This window comes from Chiroxiphia lanceolata, chromosome 14 (assembly GCF_009829145.1).
Source record: "Chiroxiphia lanceolata isolate bChiLan1 chromosome 14, bChiLan1.pri, whole genome shotgun sequence".
Classification (NCBI taxonomy): domain Eukaryota; kingdom Metazoa; phylum Chordata; class Aves; order Passeriformes; family Pipridae; genus Chiroxiphia; species Chiroxiphia lanceolata.
The window spans coordinates 8,712,304-8,733,841 of record NC_045650.1 but is presented as its reverse complement, the minus strand read 5'-3'; the positions used below and the strand labels follow the sequence as shown (position 1 = coordinate 8,733,841).

General features: G+C 42.4%; 1 long non-coding RNA gene across 1 annotated transcript in view; it reads left to right on the top strand.

The window, feature by feature from the left end:
- LOC116793811 overlaps positions 1-20,790 on the top strand; it is a 61,175-nt gene extending 40,385 nt beyond the window's left edge. The window contains exons 2-3 of the long non-coding RNA XR_004359593.1: positions 15,292-15,395; positions 18,239-20,790. This is a non-coding gene — a long non-coding RNA (uncharacterized LOC116793811). The remainder of the gene's footprint in view (positions 1-15,291; positions 15,396-18,238) is intronic.
- The last annotated feature ends 748 nt before the right edge of the window (positions 20,791-21,538 follow it).

The window sequence follows — 21,538 nt, the reverse complement described above, 5'->3', positions numbered from 1 at the left end:
ACTATAAGCAGGAATGAGCACATGGAAATGCATTTTCCCCACCAGCATAGCTGCAAACAGCAGCTTGATCTGTACTCTACAGTTGTGACAGGGCTGAAGAGGTGGAGGAAAAGAAGGAGTTAAGATACTTGCTTGTACAGTCTCAGTGTGATATGGCTGCCTCACTTGTGTGGAAAAGCATTAGCACTTATGCTCTCCTTTGCATATGTCAGTTCACAAGGCAGTAACACCACAGAGGAACAAAACCAGCTGGCTGCTGAGCTGCATTTCTTAGTGGGCACAAAATTTGGAAAGGCCAAAGTGAATCCGATCCGCTAAGTTGAATTTCAGAAACAGGAAACTTTGCTCACTCCCAGTATGGGAGGGAATGTGGGGTTGCCTGGTGGTGGAGCCTGGAGCAGGAGCAAGTCCAGGGAGAGTTTGAGGCAGAGGTGTGCTATTCAGGAGCATGATGAGTAGCACCACAGCAATGTTTCCTAAGGAGCTGGGGGAGCAATAAGTGATGAGAAATGCTGAGAATCAGGCATGGCAGTTTTCAGTGGCCGAATCTTCCTTGATTTAGGGTCTGCCTTTGTTACATTTCTGTTTCCCCAGACGAGGTATGACAAATGCAGAGATTCCCAAGAGATCTACTGTCCATCTTGAATATGTGAGTAGCTCTCATTATTGTTAATGGGAGTTGCATGTGCTCAAAAAATGAAGACTCCCTTGTGATGCCTTTAGATGGAAAACTAATATCTAAATGATGTGTAATTATTTGTGCAAATGGTGTAACATGTGATGTCTTTATTAGGTCATTGTTGCTCAGAGAATTGGCCCGATAACATTTTTCTTTAGGAAAATGACCACACACAAAAAGTAACAGACTGTATTAATGCCGTGTGCTCCTTTCTTATCTTCTAAATGTGTGTGTGTGTGTATATATATATATATATATATATATATATATATATAGTTCCTCTCACCCAGCAAAGCATCTTTTCACCCAGCAAAGCATCTTTTCAGATCGCTGGTTCTTAGAGAAGAGTGAAGTGTCTGTGTCCTGAACTGCTGGTCTTCAGGGAGTGATTTAGGAAACTGGGAGCTCTGGTGACCTGAGCATAGACTGTAAAGAAAAAATTAACACTTTTACAGACCTGAGCATGGCAAACAGCCATGTGGGAACTGGGGAGGTCCAGGACCATGATTGTACTTCTTCCACCCCATGCCTGACAGAAGGACCATCTTTTTTCTAACTCACCATGTTACTGGGAAAAGGAGCCAGAGGAAGAAGGAAGGGTCACTTCTCTGATGTAATTGCTTAACACAGTGGTACTCTGCACGTAGCCTATGGCACTGTGAGTTTTGTGAGAGCATGAATGATAAGTAATTGCAGTTAATGTCTGTATAAATTGGGGGGAAAAAACCCTTTTGTAAGTTGCATCAAGTGAAAGTACCAATACAGACATGGAGAACCTTCCACGGAAGAGGCAATTTGTTTTTTGACCACATAAAATCTTTAAAATATCTGAAGCAAAGGCATCAACTGAAGTTGTTGTGCGTATTTGTTTTGGACCAAAAGGCACTCCTTATTTTACAAAATGCATCCTCTTGAGGATGGTCTTAAGAGCAAGGCATCTCACTGAAGTTTGGGTAGTAGCTGGCATTGACGATAGCAAGTTTGGTTCCAGTTAAAATGTTTTTCTAACTTCTAAAACTTGTAAGAGAGGGCAGTCTGGCCCTTCAGAAATAATATGGTAACATGCTGGTGATCAGAATTAGCTGCTGGTATAAAACTGAGGAAAATAATGCCATTCTACAGAGTTGAGCATGGAAGGATGGCCCTCACTTCTTTGAATTGAGGCTTTGCAGCTCAGAGCATTTCCTTACCCTATTGGGATGCTATCAGAGACAGTCCCCAATATTAATCAAGTGTTAGGGTTGCCTCAAATGAACTACTGAAGTTTGTCTATGCAACTCTAAGTGAGTTCCCTTATGGGTATGAGTAAGGTTCATGTACTCTTGCTCTGATGTGCAGGATCAGTGCACATGGACAGTGTAAGCAGAGTTTGCCACACAAACCCTGGGCTGTGGACAGGGGTACTGATTTTCTCTTTTTAAATGCTTCTGGCTTGTAAACACTTCACAATTGTAAGTCTTCATGACAACAGGGAGCTGAGAGGGTGACACTGGCACCATGGAGACACTAAGGAGAGGAGGCTGAGTTCAGACATGAGGATGTCAAATTCAGAGAACATATGACTGCAGAGTTGTGCCAGTGGTAATTATTTTAATTATCTTTTTTTAAAAAATCAGTTAATAAACCTGTATGTTAAAGGCCATCTGTGTTGTGGACAAAGTGGCTCTTTTGGGTAGAGAGAGGGTTTCCTCTAACTTGACTGGTGAAAGCTCTATGTCTTGCATGAAAATTGGTATAGCCAAAAATAAACTGAGTGTAGTGAAGAGAGATGCTCTGCATTGCCTTCTGGTTGCTGTGGGTGCTTATGCACCAGACTACTGCAAAGTTCTGGTGTCTCATAAAAACTATCATCCTCGACTCTGTTTCATGATCTGTACTGGAATGGAGCTGGATTAGTGAAGGAGCTCTGCATGGCAAACAACTCTGGAAAGCTCTTCCTTGTGCAGTCAGGTTAAATAGCAACGGTAAAGTATCACATGTAAAGTATCCCTAAGGAGAAATAAAATAAAATTATCCCTGTTGGGCTATGGCAATGAAGCTGACTTCTGGTGATCTTTAACTCCATGTGTGCTCTGACTGTGCTCAGGGGGCTGTCAGTTGAAACACAAGACCGACGTGGCCAGAAGGTACAACACACTTTGCAAAGAAGAAACTTCTGGGTTGCAGTGCTGCTGTTTGAGGATAGGACAGGACAGTAAGCAAGCAGAGATTGGAAGGGCTACTGACCCTCATCCTTGAGGATATAAGAACAAATGTCATTAAGTATTGTAGGAAGCTTGTTTGGCAGTGGGGATCCTGGCATCTGCACGTTCAATCCCAGTTCGTTTCAGAGATGGGATGCTAAGTAAACCCAATATGGGGTATGGCAAATCCTATACCTTTTGCCAAAACAGGCAAGACAAATGAAGCTCTCATGCCTTGCCTTTACTTCTTTCTCCTCCAGGAGGCAGATAGGTCCAGCTTTTGGATGGTGTTCTTCCTTACAGCTCATGCCCCTTGGCCAATCATGCATTGCTGATCACCGTTCAGGTAAGGGACAAAGGAGAGAGTTTAGCAGTCAAGAGGATACTGATGAGAGGGGAAAATGCTTATTTCAAAGGCCTTTTTAAGCACTCTTCTCTTTCTTGACAACAACAGAGTTTATCATGCTCTCCTTTTATCCCTCTGTATAGAGTCAGACACTGTCTATTATGAAGAGCTCTTAGGAAACCTTCCTCTCCTCTTTGTTAATCTCTCTTCTGGCTCGTGTGTGCCAGCGAGAGGGGGACTGGGGCATCTGCATGACCAGGTGCTCTGTTTGGCAGAGGAATGAGTGGTGGCCAGCACAGACCTTCTCCCTGGAAACGGTGTCAAAGATGTGGGTTTGAAACTTTAATAAAATGGAGATGAGGGTGAAGAAAGGAGACGAAATACCGAAGAAAGCTCACCACTGTGTTTTGAAATGTCGACTGCCCATAATATTGGCTTTCTCTTATTACATAATCCATCCTGGACTCTTCAGCTTTACAGCTGCACAGTTAGCTGGAAAATCACAGAATTTCTTGGAAAGTGGCTCAGTTGTTCTCTCCTTCCACTCCTGCCTGCCTATTGGTGAAGTTTACTGCCGGCAGTTAACATTGCTTGCATGCTATTTGTCTGATACCAATGGCAAAGCTTAGACTTAAGGTGATACAGCTGCTTTCAAACTTCTGCTCCCTTCCGAGGGTTGCTCACAGACTTTCACTACATCCTACATACACCGCTTTTATTTGTATTTTTCACTGCTAAAGGCCACCACCCCAAAGTGAGGCCTTACCTGCAGTTCTTTTACCCCAAGGAGTTTGCAGTTGCATAGGCAGGTGGGCAAGATATAGGACAGGGATGAAGTTGTTTTTGTTTCACAGGTGGGGATTTGAGGCACAGGGAATTAAGAAGGAGCACTGGGACCAGCCCTTTAGAAATAGGGCTTTGTGGAAGACTTGCAGCTGAACATAATCAATAGTGTAATATTCTGGCTTCTTTCTTGCAGGGATGAAGGGGCCTTTTTCCAGGTTTCAGATGCTGCCATTTCCCCCTGACTGCTTTGTGACCAGTCTGTCTTGCTGTGTAGCTCTGCCAATTTGTAGCCTTTTATAGTCACCCATTGGTTACCTATAAAATTTTTGGCTGTCTTGGAATCAGATCCCACAAGGTTTAAGTTAGGTTAACTGTAAATTCTTGGATTGGGATACTTTTGTTTTCACTGTCAACAGTGCCAGCAACTGTTATTCTGAAAAGACATGACTCAAGGGAGTCACAGAACTTAATTCTGCAGTCTGAAATGTTTCGATACACTTTTCTAAGTCAACATAAATGTTTTGTTTCTGGGCAGCTCAGCTATTACATGTAGCTTCTTGTGATGTCTTACTCCATAGGGACATGAGCTGGGAGACAACTGTCCTTGTTCTTTGTGTTTGCTGGGCCCTGGGCAGACTGGCTCACATGAGGCATCACAGATTACCCAAAATCTGGCCACTGGCAGGAACAGGGCCTGGATTTGCCTACATTCCTTGAATGAGGCAGGTGAGAGAGATGGATTTGCATGTATGCACAGTGCCTGAGCAAAGTATCTTGCATTTTCCAAACACCACCTCTTTTAGTGATCTCCTACAGAAATGGCATTTTTCATTGGAAAATATTCTCTGTACTTCTGCATAGTCAATACAGACTTACAGGAATCTGTTCCTGGTAGAGATAAAGGTTCTTCCCATTTTGAGAGGAGAAGGAGAATATCAAATGTCGTAATTGAAATTCTAGTGTTGATGTATAAGTATAAAAATGTCTTAGGTCAATAAATGTGGGTTTAGAACTGTAACACTCTCAAACTGCTCTGTGCTGTGCACAGAAAGGATGTGAAATGGCATTTTTATCAGTCAGAGAAAGCTTAGTTTAATTGGCGCCAGTCAAGTTTCTGTATTGTTCTGCGTAATCTGAATTAAACATTGGTTTCACTACATATGTGACTTTATCTTCCTTGAAGACATAGGGTGCTCCGTCAGACAGTAGCATCAGCTTTGAAGTTAAGTTATTCATAGCTCAAGGATTGATTCTGACATTAACACTGTTTCCCTACACTCCTTGAAAATGCATCCTGCCACCCCATTCTTTCAGTTCCTGCTGTAGTATTAATGTTAAATATCTGCAATTTCATAGTGGAAAAAAAAAAGCTCCTCTTCCACTCTATAAATAAAAGCTTGAAAAAATCCAAAATTAGAGGGATTAACAGGAAATGTTGGTTTTTTAAAAGAGTAACTTCTTGCTCATGTTTGTAAGCTCCCAGTTATCATACGCCTTCATGTAGAGTTTTGCCATCTCTCTCTGTGAGGAGGTTCTGTCACTTCACTCCAGATCTGGGGCAGAAATCCATGCAGTGGATAAACTGAAGGCTTAACCATACAAATATTTTGCTTGGACCTTGCAAACCCTTGTTTCTTACTGACATATTTGGCTGATAGCTTAGAGTCACTGACTTAAGTAGCCTTTGCCTTTAGCTGGTAGGTACAATTGGGTTAAGTGACATTTCTTGTCTCTCTCTTTTCTCTTTTCTCTTTTTTTTTTTTCTTTTCTTTTCTTTCCTTTTTTTTTTTTTTTTAAGGGGAGGAAGCATGACTTTATTCTGAACTTTCTTCTTGTTCCTTTAAGGAACTTTTTGTGTGAGAAAGACTTGATGTCAGTGCACAAAAAAATGACTTAAGATTTGCATTTTTTTGCCACAGAAATAAATGAACAAAGTTTGCAACTGAAAAGGCATTTTTACACCTTTTGTTGTTTAGTAACATAGAAATCCCATTATGCTTCATGCATAGCCCTGAGGAATGTGCAAACAAGTATTAAATCAATGGCATGTCTTTGCAGCTTCTTTTATCATGAGTATTTAAAACTGAATATTCAAACATTCATTCATATTTCAAACATCTGTCTCAAATAGTGAATTTGTGTTGGAGTATGTTTTATTGCCAATAGATAGGTTAAATGTAAAGCTTTTAAATGTTTTATAAGCTGCAGATGCTTAGCTGTGGTCTTGTAACAGTGTTTCCAGGGGTTTTTCTTGATGCAACGGAGTGGAAAATCAGCAATAAGCTTTTAAAGGTAACCAGGGAAAAAAAGGGGGGGGGGGGAAATGTACCCACCTGAAAGAAGGTAGGTGAAAAGTTGGTGTGTAGTTCAGAGAAGCCATCTCAGCTTCAGTCTGTAACAGTGGAGTCTGCATCATTTATGGACACGGTTAAACATCTCTCTTCCCCAGGTAAGCCACACAAGCAGGGTACTTACCCCATGCAATTTGACAACAGCCTTATCAGTGCTGAGGTTGTCCAAGATGGATAACCAAGGTCTGATACCATATGGGCTCACCCTTCCCAACACATCCTTTCTCGTTGGTGTGTGGGAGGATTTTTGAGAGGCTTGGTGGCCCAGCAGGATGTGCAGCCTGTGCTCTCCTGCGTGTCCCTTGTGTTCCCCATCATTGCTGTGCCTGCCCTCGGCAGCAGTGCCTGTGGACCTTGTATGAAGTTCTCATTCCCACTTCAGCATATTGCTTTCTTTTGGCTCTGTGCTTAAAAAGTCCTTCAAAAGGACACAGAAACCAGATGTGCTCCACCCATTCTTATGCAGAACATATTAATAAATTTCATGTTAGGGGAAGGCAGGGCAAGGCGGTTGCTTTCCTGTCCAAATTAATCAAATTCGAACTTTTTCGAGCTCTACTACCTGTTTTACCTGGACTGATCATGTCACAGTTGTGAAAGCCCCTGGTGCAGATGTGCTGCACTGCTGGAGGGTGAAGGTGGCTTTGGTGCTTGAGCAGGGTCACTGTGTGAGAAGTGCATCTGTGCTAAGGGTTCTCTCAGAGGCAAACATCCCCATGTTGAAGAGATGTTCAACATTATAATTAAAAATACATAACTTTTTGTGGTGAAAACATTTTTCAGTAACAGGAAAGCTTTTATTTATTATTAAAGCATTCCTGGTTTCGGTGAGATTTTTTGCTGTCTCTCTGGGGTATAGGCTGTAGATTGTATCAAGGACATACAGGAAGACTCCAGTCCTTTAAAGACTTTTCATATGTTCATATTGTGAATTCTGACTCTCAGCCATAAAAAAACCTTTAGAACTATAACTTTAAAAACAAATTAGTATTCAAAGAAACCAAATAAAAAGCAAAGAGGATGCATTCCTTTTTTTTTTTTTCTTAAAAAAAGCACCTCTTTTTTGTTGAGCGCAGTATATCTGGAATTATTATACTGAATACTTCCTAGTTCATTTTGCCAAAATAACAAATTAACAGTGTCTTAACAAGGCCTCTCCTCTGGCAGTAGTGTCCTGGGAACTAGATTTCTTTTTTCTTTTCTCTCTTTTTTTTTTTTTTTTCTTCATTCTTTTTCTGTCTGGGCACTTAAAAACTGTTTTTTGCACCTCTTTATGTTGTCCACATCTTGTTTGCAGTTAAACTTTAGGAGCTGACTTCCATTTTTATGGTTGCAAGTACTTCAGTGTCTGAGCATGTGGCCTGCTTCACTTTACTAAAGGATGTTGACAAAAAACTGTCTTGCTTGTGGATTTGCCTGCATGTGTATTTCCACTTTCAAACCGTAAGGTAGTGTGGAATGGTTCAGCAAGGTTCTTAAATTTAACCTGCTCCTAATTGGTTTAAAATAGAGTGGAATAAGACTTTAAAGAAAACCATTGTTTGTTTAGTGTTTAGCTTTTTGTAGGCTGAACTGACTTAAGATGTTAAAACAATTAACAGTTTTAAGCCAGTATAATAACTGTATGTATAAATAAACCATGCATGCAAGATGTGATCCCCAGTGCCCTGTGCCCTTGTCTGACCAGCTGTCCCATGTGGCAGTGGATGCAGCATAGGATGCTGTGTACAAGTGTTCCTCTGTGGAGCCATGGCCCCCAGAGCAGGATGGAATGAAACCCTACTAAGATCTTGGTATTGAATGGAACACCTAGATGAATTAAAAAATATAATAATAATAACTTTTAAAAGTCCATTGTTATTTGCATGGAAGTGAAGAAATGGAGAAATTTCGGTGTTGGAAATGTGTAATACTGACATGATCTCTACATGAGGCACTGCAGTAGTTTCTAGGTGATCAGGCTTTGTCTCCCAGGGATCTACTCTTTGATCCAAGTATTTGCACCCATGTATTGCAACTTTGTAGTAATCAAGACTTCAGTGCCCTGACAGATCTGATATGTGTTTCCTGTAATTGAAATAGAACAAATGGAAAAACAGGTAAATGCCTTCAGGTGCGAACTGCTCGAGGAGGACTGAACCCTGATAGGAAAATGATATATTTTGATGGAGGAACATCAGTTTCCATCTCAGTCCCTGCAGTTGAGTGGTCTCATTGCACTCCCTGGTTCTTTGAGCATGGCATCTTCCTGGGTTTCTTCTGGTTTTAACCTGTGACAGTCCTGTCCTGTGCTTTGTCCTGTGCTCCATGTATCAGTACCAAGTCCTGCTGCTTCTATCCCTGTCCTCATTACAGCATCCCTGGAATTGTTCGAGGTCAGGTTGGATGGGGCTCTGAGCAACCTGGTGAAGTGGAAGCTGTCCCTGCCCATGACAGGGGGGGCTGGAACTAGATCCTTTTTAAGATCCCTTCCAACTCAGCCCATTCTGTGACTTTTGGGGACTACACCATGTCATGGTGGCTCTTCCAGCCACTGCCTGCCTGCATTTCTCTCATGAATTTCATGCCTCAGTCCTCCTCAGGTAATGCCCCAGCATCAGGTCCTCATTTGCAGTTTAGCTTCCAACTTCTCCCACTTAGTGTTCCTCTCTGATTTGTTCTCTCCCAGATGTGGTTCTCACTGCCCATATTTTCTGCAGGCTGTTCATGTTGTGCTGGTACCAGAAGCAGCAGGATCTTGGGAGTGGTGACATCCTGAGCCTTGGCTCTTCTCTCTGCTGCTTTGGGGAGCAGGGGAAGAGGACATCCTGTTGAGCTAGGCTGGAGTCTGCTCTGTGCATGTGGTGTTTTAAGAGAACTGTGCTGACTCTGTCTTCCCCAAAGATTTACAACCTGGCCAAATGTGATTTTTTTTTTTCTGCTTTTTGTTTTATATTAGTAAAACAACACAGCAAAATCCCCCTGCTGAAGTGTAAGGTACTATTCTGTTGGGAAGCTATCTGTGCCTTGAGGCCATCAGCAGGAATTTGTTATAATGCCTGTGGAATGATGTATATTCCTCAAGTTGTTTTCTTTAAAAGTACATTAATATCTCTTGCAGAAACTATCAAAGCAGAATGCAAAAATTTAGTCCAAAAAGATACCTGGCATGAAACTTTGTCCAAAGTTTTGCAAAGCTGCAAGTAACTGAAAACAGAACTTGTAATAGCTGTCATTGCTAGCTTTGTCTTTAATAGTAGTTAATGCAAACAGAAACTGCTGCAATGTTTTTGGAAAGATACTCAACCTTCTGCTTCAGCTTTTAAGGGATTAGGAAAACACCCATGGTGGGAGGCAGATTATCTCACATCTGTCTACTTCAAGGCTTCTTGTGTCTTTTCTCTGAAACATCTGGTACAGGCTGTTGTCAGAAGAACAACATAAACTAATTTATATGTGCATGTGTTTTTTATACCTCGTTAGCATAGGCTGGCACTTTTTTCAGTGAATTTTTGGTGAGTTGGTAGGTTTTCTTGGGTGAATCAAAACCAAAGGCTTGTTGCAGCCCAGAACACTTGAGGTCTTTTCTTAGCTTTAAAAAGATCTGTCCAAATAGCTGTTCTTATTTTTTGGCAGTTATTTGGCATCTGAAACAGTAATATTTTTTTTTTAAGATTACCTAAATCAAGAAAAATTTGTCACAGCAAGGAGTTGTGACTCTTTGTTTTGAAATAAATAAGTTTGGTGTTTTTTTTTTTCTTTTACTGAGGCTGAAGGGCTTCATTTATCTCTTGAACATATTTTAAGCATGAAAATTGTACTAGAAGGAAACTTTAGGAAATGTAGTGTCTTGATGTGTGATTAAGGATCCTGAACATTTTTGTTGCTGGAAAAGCTAATAGTAGGCTGAAGTTGGTTGTGCCAGCATTTTGATATTTCTGAAAACTTCTCAGCTCTAATTTTGCATGTTCCCTGGCCTTAAGTAGTGACCATTAGAGATGCACCTCTGCTGGATGGCCACAAACCCTTTGTTATGCTGAAGTGGAACCCATGTCTTCTAAATAAAGGGTCTGACCATGGCTGGACACAAGGGGCAGCTTGAAGAGGCAGAGGGGGGCTCTGCAGGTGAGGGTCCAGTTGTGTGGTTCAGTGTTAAAAACACCTGGAATTAGAAATACTGTTAATAGACAGGACTCACTGGAGCCCTGCCTGTTGGAATTTGGAGTCTGCTGCTCCTGAGCCCAGTGGAACCAAACAGCAGCTCTGCAGAAGTAGAGGAAAAAAACAGAGTGTCTCAGGTGAAGGCAGAGTTTTCACCTGGAAAGTTTTGTTGCAGGTAATCGCGGAAGCACAATAAAGGATGGTTTTGCAAACCCAGCTCTTGATACAGACATCATCCTAGTGCTAGGTCCTGTTGGCCTTTGAAACTGGTGCTCTTTTTCCCAAGCAGGGTAAAACCCTCAAAATTTTGAATATCTTTAAATAACTTTACTGATAGACATCCCTGCCATGACTAAATGTACAAATCAAATGTGACAAACAGTGAAGCTAATTAGTTAGCCACTTTTCCACTCTCCTTTTGTGCAGAGAAGTGATAAAGACAAATATGAAAGTACAATCTAAGGTTCTTGAATTTAATAGTAAGAGGTAATTTTTAAAAGTAAAAATTTGCTCATAGTGGTTTTCTTTCTTCAAGCTTTACTCTCGTATCTGAAAGGCCAACCTCTATTTGGATGAGGGAATCAAACTCTTTAGTTAATGTAAACGGATGAGCTGAATTTGAAAGGGATTGAGGAAAGGGATGGAACATCGAAAGGTTACATTGTCATTAGTTTTATTTTAGTTAAAATAATTGTACATGTTTAGTTTAAAATGGAGGGGGAAAAGTACTTTGAAATATAATTACATTTAGCAGTCTTGTAGCTTTGTACTTCGTGCTATAAATTGAGTTCCCAGCTGTTTTTCATCTCCTGTAATTTAAATAAGTAAACCTTTTGTTCTTAAACTCACTTAGTTCCTTCTAATTCTGTTGATGGACATCCATTTCTACTGCTTTATTTTATGTTAATATTTAACAATGGCATGCAGTTACCCCCCTGCTGGCCGCTGCTCCACCTCCTTTGTTTCTGGAAGGCCTCTTTTTGCCTTGGTCTTTAGTTTTATAGAAGAATCCAAACTTCCTGTCCCTGGACCTAGCAGGAGTAAGGTTTCTGCATAAACTGACACAAAATCCCTCGGAAAGGGGCTAGCCCCCAAGCAGGGAAGGTGGTGCTAGGCTGTCAGCCTCTTTTGTTGGTTGCTCAGATGGAAGTATGGAGTGGATGATGCTTTGTGGGACAGAGTAAAGCTGTGCCAAGGGAATGCAAATCCACTAGGTGTGCCCAGGTAATTTAAAATGCTCACGCTGGCAGCTTTTCTGCATGAGTAAAGCTGCTTAATTAATGTGTTTTCTCCACTTTCTTTTCTTGACAAGTTGATTCGAATTGAAACGGTCTGTAATAAGCTTGTCACGGGTCTTGGGGACAAATAAACCCTCTCCTACAGGTGGAAAATAAAGAGTCTGTGCACTTTGTATTTCTCTGTGACCAGAATGGTTGGTGGCAGGTATGGCAGACTGGCTGACAGGGTTAGTCAGACTACAGCCCCCACTGACAACCCACACCATGGCTTGGCTTCTCACTGGTGCCTAGAAAGTCAGGTGCAGGACTTCAGGCAGAATTGGCATCTGTCGTGGCTTTTCTTCTTCTCCTACTTTTACACAAGGACTTTGAGAGTAGTGTGAACGTAGTGGGCACTGTGTTCAGCAGTTCAGTGGTGGGCACAGCAGCTCAGGCACTGCTCCTCTGGTCTCCCCCTCCTCCATCCCTCCAGAGAAAGCTTGTTTTTAATTTGCTCAGCCTTGCGGTTTGACAGAAGTGAACATGGAGGAGACCTGAGCCCAGGATCAACAAAGGCAGCACTGGGCATTTCAGCCACTGCCTTTGAAATAGGCCTTGACAATAATGGAGTTGGGAAGCCCCACTGTTCAGCCTTCTTTATAGTGTTAATAACTGTCCAGAAAGAAGGGAAGCAAGAAATTGCTCAGATTTCATCTCTCAGATTTCATCTTGCATCTAGAGTGCCGCAACAAATCAAACTGAAATGGGCCCCTCCGTGGCTTCTGCACTGCCATGCCGAGCTGTCCTGGGCCCCTTCTCCCCCCGCTTCGAGCTGAGTGCTCAAAGCAGGCTGGCTGGGGGCAAACACATGTGCTTCTCAGTTGCACAAGTGTCCTCCTATTAAGGATGGACTCAGAAATGAATTGGTTTATAGTTTGCAGTTGGAGGCTGAGGCAGTAGCAGGTGCCCGGTGACACAGAGCGAGGCCAGAAGAGGTGTCTGCTCTGCCAGGTCACCCACCTTGGCTGTCCCCAGGACACATCTTGCTTCCTTTGGATGTGCAGGGGCAGTTCTTGCTAAAGGATCAACATGAAAATGAGATGAGGGCTTGGGGTGGCCACCTCTTCTGACCCAGGCTTTGGGGGAAGAAGGCCCTGCCAGTGACAGCAATGTTTGGTCAGTGCTGATAGCAAGAAAATATTGCTTATGGTTTAACAAATTCAAGCTCTTTGGTGCCATTGACAAGTGATGCTGTTTTTTTTAATGCATTATCATATTAGTGGAGTTTGGAGTTGTACGCCTAGTCCTCAGGGATGCGCTGGGAAGAGTGCTCAAAGTCCAGGAGGACAAACACAGGTATTATGTATTGAGTTACACTTTAATAGCTGATAAGAGTTGCAGAAATATTTAGCTTCAGGAAAAAAACCCAGCAGTAAAATACACAAAGGAGCTCATAGTTTTAAAGCAGAACAATGATAATCCAAAGATGTTGCAGCTTTTCACATTCATTTGTTGTCTACGTAGTAGGAAAAACTCTGACACCTGCATTAATTTAAAGGCTGCTTGGATCAATAATCTCCACTCTCTCAATAAATTGAAGCAGCTGGAATGCATTCTCATGTTGCAATAGACAGTGCATGGTCTTCAGCAATCTCCTTATTATCTTTCGTAATTAGCAAATCAAATTTTTGTCTTTAATCCTCTTGCATCCAGGGATATTTTGTGCTCAGAAGGCTGGGAAGTATGTAGGCAGATTGTCTTGCTGGTTGGAATTCCCCAGGGCACTGGGGGAAATGCTGAGGAAGAGGGGCTTCTGGCTCCAGGTCTGATGGTAGGGTTGTTGATTGTCTGAGTATTTGGAGCTGCAGTGTTTCAGCATCCTTTCCCAAGAAATGCAGCACAGCAGAGAGGGAACACATGCTATTGTGTTCACATCTGGCATTAACATATAAAATTTGAGGCATATAAAGTTTCTTCCCGTACAACTAAATTAAAAACCTGTGGCATAAGGTAAACTGACAAGTGCAAAACTGCTTGGGTGGGACATTTTAAATGGTTACAAATGTCTCCTGAAAGCTGTTTCTGGAAGAGTGTTAACTGAGCAGGCTGTCTCCAGGCTCACTGCTTAGTAATGTCAGAGAGGGCTGCCCTGTTGCCATAATTGATATAATTTTTGGGGAGAAATATCTTGTTCTGGTTGGGAAGACAACACTGCTCCACAGAATGTGGGGCAGAGTCCAAGCTGCAGAGCTGAGTTGTGCCACATCAAATGAGCACATCTTGGTTCTCTTTGGAGAAGAGGACTGGGCAGGCACAGTTCACTGTGGCTGCCCTGGGTAAACTGGTGCATGCTGATAGCTATTGACTTGCACACACATTATCTCTGTGTTGGGCAATATGTTTCTCATTTGGATTTGCAGCTCGTGGGATGTCTCAATTGGGGTAACACACTAGACTGTCTGCTCTGGGGAATTATTTCTTGACTTAATTCAATGTTTCATATTTCTACTAAAACAGGACCTGGTCTAAATAACACAGATTGTTTCTGTGTGACACCGAGGCAGGTCCACAGTAATGCTGCTGCACTGTCTGTCCTTAGATCAGTAGGGACTATGAGCTCTTATGTTTTTGGTCATCCAGACTGTCAAGGGGTGTAGGAAAAAAAGTAGCAAGGAGCTTGACTTCAAGGAGCTGTCTGCTGACAACGTCCCTTCAAGGCAATAGGAGCTGGAGTGCACAGCACTTCTGCAGCAGCAGGTCTCCTGTGACGTGTCAGCACCTTCCTTGCTCCAGATCCTGTGTCCTGGGCTGCACCAACCCCGACTGCTAATGTAGAAAAGCAAAAGTTACGAAGGATGTTGGGAACTACAGATAAACTTAAAGTCAACTAGAAGTGCTGTAGCAGGATGAAACCATCTTGGTCTGTCCAGCACTGAAAATCTACTGCAGGGGTAGGGAGAAGTTTGACCAGTCCATGTCCAGGCCTGGGTTCCTGTTTAGACGAAATTTGCTTGCAGCCCATCTGGTGTTCAAAGAGCAATGCAGCTTGTATCATAATGGCGATAGTTGTTCCCTCCTGATGCTGGCCTCCACCGGCCCTTGTCTGTGCCGTGTTACTACACAAGTGTTACATCTCTGTTAATATCTTTACTGATTTCATTAGCAGCCCTGCCGTTTATAGTACTTATGTTGCAAACATGGTCCTACATGAAGGCACTTAGAAAGATATGTTATGGCTGTAGAGACCCAAGTGATCAATAGCTTTTAGATTACTATGTCACTAAACAGCAGGCTGAGACATGGAAAGGCACTGTTACTTTAGGGATGAGAGATTTTTAGAAAATAAATCAATAGTGAATACAGGCTGATTGGTTTCCAGTTCAAATAATTCCAAGAAACATGGAGCCCAGGGGAAACAGTGCCATTCATACTTGGAAATAAACAACACATGCTTGCTTTCATTTATGTATTTGGGTCAGTACTCTTAGAAATGGAGAGGGAGCCATTGGGCAGGGTATTAGTGTGGAAATGGGGAACTTGGGTTCTCCTTTGAGTGCTCCAAGAGACCTCTTCTCCCTATCTTCCCCAGGTTCTCTTTGATGCCAACAGCCCTCACTCTGGTTTTGCACACAGAGAACCTTCAGCGCATGGGGACTGGCTGGTGTGATTCCCAGCTGGAACCCTAACAGAAATGTAAGTAAAGACATATATTCAGGAAGGTGATTTTGCTTTCAAAAGGCCTTCCTTTTTAATGCCCAAGTGACCATGGGCTAAATGGTCAGTGGCTGTCAGGTGCAGCAGTGTGCTGGATGGCTTATACACAGGTATGACATGAAGCTGTCAGAGAAGTGGATGCTGCTGCCTCTCCAGGAGGCTGCTGTGACATCTTGCACATGCAGGTATGTTTACATGGCATAGGCTGGCTCTGCTGGTGTGCAAGACCACTGCAGCAAACCACTTCCTGCAGTACTACTGCTCATCCCTGCTTCCTGGCCCTGTCCTGGAACACATCCCTGGAGACATGGGGTGAGACTGTCAGTGGCTGGTGACTAGAGGAGCACAGCTGTCCCTTGGGAATGGGGAAGGGATCTTTCTGAAAGTCTTCCAGCACTTAAGGGATTTTGCAGTATTCACTGCCAGGGAGCAGTCCCATGTGAGCTTGAGGTGCCTTCAGTTACTTCTTGTTCTAGTCTAAGACCTGTCTCTTACTCAGTACTGAATCCTCCCAAAAGCTCTCTTGTGGGTGTGCTTCAAGGACAATTTGCTGACAGTGCAGTTACCTGCTACTTCTGGGACACTGTGGACAGAGACTGAAGGTCACTGAAATTTTGCTAGAGTGCTGGTTTTATACATACTGGTTTACTGGAGCACTGCTTTTATCTTAGAGTGGGCTGCCAAGTCCTAGAAAGCTGCCACTGGAGATGTACAAGTTGTGAGGATGTTTCCTAGAGCTGTAGCATATCTCAGCAGCCAAGGGCTGTCTCCTGTTCATCCAGTGGTAGCTGAGGAAGGCCAATGGCAGAAGACCAGTTGGAAAAACGTATTTGAAGGAAGAAGTGAGAGATACTTGAAAGTTATCTATGCGGCTTTTTTCTTCCTTGTCCAAACAAGAGAAGGAAACTGTCTACTCTAATCTGACTTCTCCATCTTTGCTTGGAAAAGGTGCTTCGTGATGATGGCAGAGTGGGGGATAGTATTTTTGTCTAATGTTTGGGATACCTGGAGTTAAGATCCTTTCCTGACCTGGATATGCACGTGACACACAACTACATCACTGGGTCGGGCTGTTGTCTGTGTGCAAAGTGGGGAAAATGTTATTCCCTAGTCTCAAAAGAATGAAGGATAATTATTTTGAGGGACTGAGATAAGGGAAACTGTGTAAGCATCTAAGACAAATAGATCTGCTCCCACTGAATTCAGTAACAGAACTTTTTATGGGAGCAAGATCCGGGCTCCATCTGATAAAAAATTTCATCTGGATTGCATATGGGGGCAGGCATTAAAGGACCCATCTAAGGATCTCCCCTCTGGAGTGCATCTATAAAAGACCCTCTGTAGTTGTGTTCAAAGCTCACAGTAATGCCAGTCTCCTCAGGACCATTCACTTAGATCATTCAGAAACTCTTTCTTGTCTAAGCCCTGATGCTCTCCCCCAGTGGAAGAATGTGGTTGAAACTCCCATGCAGGGAAGACTTAAGATTTGTTTTTTATTTGAACCCAAAACATTAACAAATTGGACACACGTGCTTTGAGACTAGAGCCCGCTCTTATTTAAGCCAATGCAAAAGTCTCCTTGATCCCAGCAGGATCAAGGTCTTGAATGTTGCTTGTACCTTTTTAGAATATCTACCTCTAAATGAAACAGACAGTGACAAACTCATTCTGGGTTTATCCTCCTTGACTGATAGGCAGGCAGAGAGGTTTGCAGACCCTCCCTCTTGGGAAGGGGAAGTTCATAGTCTAATTGCTGAGTGAAAGACCAAGGGCAGGTATCACTGTGCCTTCTCTTGTGGCACACTCTTTAGCATGTGAAAGTCAATGCTGTCATTTAGCCTTTCTTTTTAGTGCTTAAACATCCTTAATACTCTTGTGAGACTGTTGCTCCAGCTAGCCTAGTGCTTCTGTTCACTATCTGTGATTTTCTTCCTCTTCACACTAAAGTACTGACAGGTGAGTATTATATGTGTAGGAAGCTATTCAGCAGAAACATATGCCTTGAATATGTTAAAATTCTTTGTAAGTCACTTGATCAATGTGCAGTATTTGTGTCCCCTCTGTATCTTTGCCCTAAATTCATATTCATCAACAGAGGGTGCTTGGTACTTAATGGGACACTTGGACACTGAGTGAAGGGAAGGGACAATACACAAACAGGGTGAAGAATGAGGACAAATGTAGATGAACTTCCTCAAACAGGCACAAAATGCTCATTCCTGAATAAAAAATGTGAAAAGGTCAAGTGCCCCCAGAGGTTTCTATTGTGACAGGCACTTAACCCCTTCACTCCTGGTTATCTGCTTCATCTGCTGGGCCACTCAGTGCACAAGTGCCATTAGCATCACTGGAATGTGGGGCTGGGAGTGTCCTCCCTTCCAGGCAGCGGGCACTGGGTGAGCAGGAAATAATCCTTTTGGACACTGACCTTGTCAGTAGCTGTGTCTAGAGATAATTATTTCCTAACATGTAACCTTTTCATGGTCAATTGCTCCAATATATTAGACAGAATTGTGATTTCCTTCTATCTTCAGACACACACAAGGTCTTGTCCTTCCTGCTTTGAGGACATAACTTAGTGAGTGTGCAGACAACCCAGTGCTCGCTGGCCAACGTTGTTTTTATTTTGCTTAAAAGAAAAGGAGTTTTGCTTTTCTTCTTGCCATTGAGCAGAAGGGTATATGCCCATTCCCATGGTTTTTTTTGGCAGCAGACAGGCCCTTTAAGAATCTAATACTAATCAGGCAACTGTCAGTGTTTAGCAATCTCCTGCTCCGTCAGATTTCTTGCTTGTTGACTGATTTTGGTTTACCTTTTCCTAGCTTGTGACGCTTCAGTGTGTGCCCCTTGACACCTCACCAAGGCATCTGAAGAGGCAAGATCAGCAGAGTATGTCAGTACAGCCGCTCAGAAGACGTCAGGTTTGATACCTCAGGAACGTCAGATTGAGCAGCCAGGAGTGAAGAGTTCTGTTGCACAACCCCGTGAGCCCAGTCTGCTCCCACCTGAAGTGCAATCCACAAAGGCAGCTTTGGTGGTTGGGACTGAAGAGCCTGAGGGAGGACACTGTTCCTCCTCCTTTATCCCAAATACTCCTCCTTGTTTACCTGTGTTGCAGCTTGTTCAGCAGGGACTTGGGCACACTACCCAGAATCTTTGTCTGGGACAGTCCCTTTTGGGAGCATACTCTTCCTATGCCTTGGAGACAGCTTGTGTGGACTGCACTGAGGAAATGATGACACAAACCCAGCGTGTGCTGCTGAGCATGATTTGTAGCCAATATTTTTACAACCTGCTTCTTGTTTTGTAACAGTATTTAATTGGCTTTTTTAAAAAAAATTCAAAACTAGGTCAATTTGCCATTGGGCCTTGTAAGACTCTTTAGCTAAGTCTCCAGACTTTACCTAGAAGTTAATTTGAGCCAGACTTAGGAAAAATATATATTAATATACCCAAAGTCTCACGTGAGAAACTTGTAGGCAACGATTTGGGATTCAGAGCCGTATTCAAATTCCTAAGACTAAATTCAAAGCCGTCGTTTAAAAGCGGGCTTGCACGCGCGTATGTCCTGATCTTTAATTAGGCAAAACTCCCACTGACATCAATAGGAGTTTGACTTGAATAAGAACTGCAGGATCAGGTCCATAATTTGGTACCTAGGATTTGATTAAGCAGCTAAATTACTAGAACAGTTTCCCCATGTGTATAATTGCCTAATTAATTTTTAAAATAGCGAAGTTCAGCACTGAATGTGGTGTACCTCTTGCCACACGAAATGTATGCTGTTTAATCCAAGTTGATGGAGCTATTTGCTAGAGCCTGTGGAGTTGAGCAGTACTGTTTATTTAAAGTTCCAAAATAGCCACCATTGTGTTAAAATATCATATTCCAGAAAATATGCTCTTGTAATAGAGTTCACTTGTAGTCTAGTTTGGCTATTAGCATTCCAAATGTGTTTTAAAGAGTAGTGCTCTCTATATCCTACTTCTTGAGTTTTGGCTACTGTGATTCATTTTGCAGGTGAGAAATCACTCTGGAGTCTAGTGAAGAACTTAATCTCTAGCAGAATTCTCAAATTCAGTGCTTTGAAAAGTTTTTTTGTCTTATCAATGATCTTATTTGTTTTCTTTCTGGTGCCCCAGCATAATGCCTGTGGTAGACTGTATGTATCAGAATAAGTGTGTACTGTTTGCTTTTTGATGAAATTTTAGTCTTAACACTATGAGCTCTAGGTGATATATTTGCTGCAAAAGGACTTTCTTTCACAACACAGAAACTTTGTTTTTTGTTTGAAGCAGATCTTGTTCTGTAAGAGGAATAGAGAGATTATACATGGGTTTCCTAAGTGGAAAAATATTGTAGAAGGAATTGCAATGCCAAAAAGTAAAAACTGTTCTCCCTAAAAGTATACGTGCATGTGTGCATGTGTTTGTATGTGTGTGTCTTGTATATAGACATAAACAATTACACTTGTAGTTGGCATAATGCATAATGCCTACTCATGCTGTTGACAGTTACTTAATAATGCACATTCTGCCATTCTCTCCAGCTGAATTCTTAAGGCATTACCATGGGAATTTTCCCTTTTTGGGGATTGCAACAGAGCTCTAGGACTAGCTGTTTTTGTGATGTGCTTCTTGACTGGCTGGAGTAGCCCTTATTCAGGAACTCCATCCAAGCATTGCCTGCAGAGAATGAAACCATCAGCTGTCCTCAAAGAGGAGCTCCACACTGCAGCAACGCTTAACGGTGAGCCTTGTGCCTTTGAGTCTTTCAGGGTAAGGGGATCTTGCATTTTAGCATGCTCAAAGCATGGCTAGGAGGTTAAATTCCAGCATATCACTGTATGAAGTGGGATACAGTCAAATGTACTTTTCAGAGAGGTAGCCTTTAGCGACCATTGTGCTCCTTCAAGGACCTAAGAATGCTTGATAGGTAAACAAGGCAACTCTGAAACTGCAGCCACTGCAGTCTGAAACTGGCTGAGGTCTGCAGTCTTGCTGTCTTTCCAAATGATAGCTTTTCTTCTGTTCTGACAATGTCAGAGACTTGTCCACAAAATAAGCAGTCCTGTACCCTTGAAAATTAGCAATTGAATCCACTCAAAATTATGAGATGGTCCTAAAAATGAGAAGATTATCTTTCATGTTTAAATTGAAGTCCTTTTAAAGGGACAGACTTTGCTGTCTTGGTTTGCCAGCTTTCATTTTGCGTTTAGCTCATGTCTTGAAGACTTTCTGTGAGGATTATAGAAAGGAATAGAAAAGGTGGAAACTCAGCTTTTGTTAAAAAACGAAAAATAGATAACTCTGTCTTGCAGCCTCTTGATTTCTGCAGCTAAAATTCTCTGAAACATTTGGTTTAGCATCATTATGATGACTAGAAGTGATGACTATGGGTTTGGAGTCCTTTGTGTTTTAAATAAAATTTGCAGATGTCTTGTGTGTGTGTGTGTCATGTTGTTCCCCCCCAGCTACTACTGAACCTCATTAAAATTGAGGAGGCTCCTCAGTTGTGAAAATATAAACGGTAAGAAGGGAGTGCAAAGTCTATTCGTGATCATTTAGGCTGTAATTTGTCTTCCAAAGCTTTGGGAAGCGTCACCCCCCTTCTCTCTGTGGCACTCTGACCTCCTCTAGTGGTGGCTGGGCTGCAGAGAACCTCTGTCAGCCCTGGCTGGGGGGACACTGGCTCTGGGATCTGGTCACTTGGAGTGGAATCTCTGCTCTCAGGGATCTGCCGGTGCAAGAAGTTTCCAATTCTCTGATTCGGCTGTGTTTTCAACTTCTGCCTTGATTTGTTTTCTTTTGGACAAAGCCAGAAACTCCTTGTCAGTGTGTGTCACTGAGAGGAGCTGGAGAGATGTGATGGTGGAAGTCTGACAGCTCCTATTAGCCATGCTTAATTTTAGTCTGGGTTTCTAAAATATGAAATCAGAAAAGAATAAATACCAAGAGGTTTTTTTTTTTTCTTTCCTTCCCCTCTCTCTTTTTATGTGCAAACATGGGGAAAAGAGCCATGTTCCAATTTTCCCTCAAATTTACAGTCTTCTTTCTATAACTGTGGATGCTTGAAAAATCAAGAGTAACGCCACAAAGGGGAGATCTCTGTTTGTCTCGTTC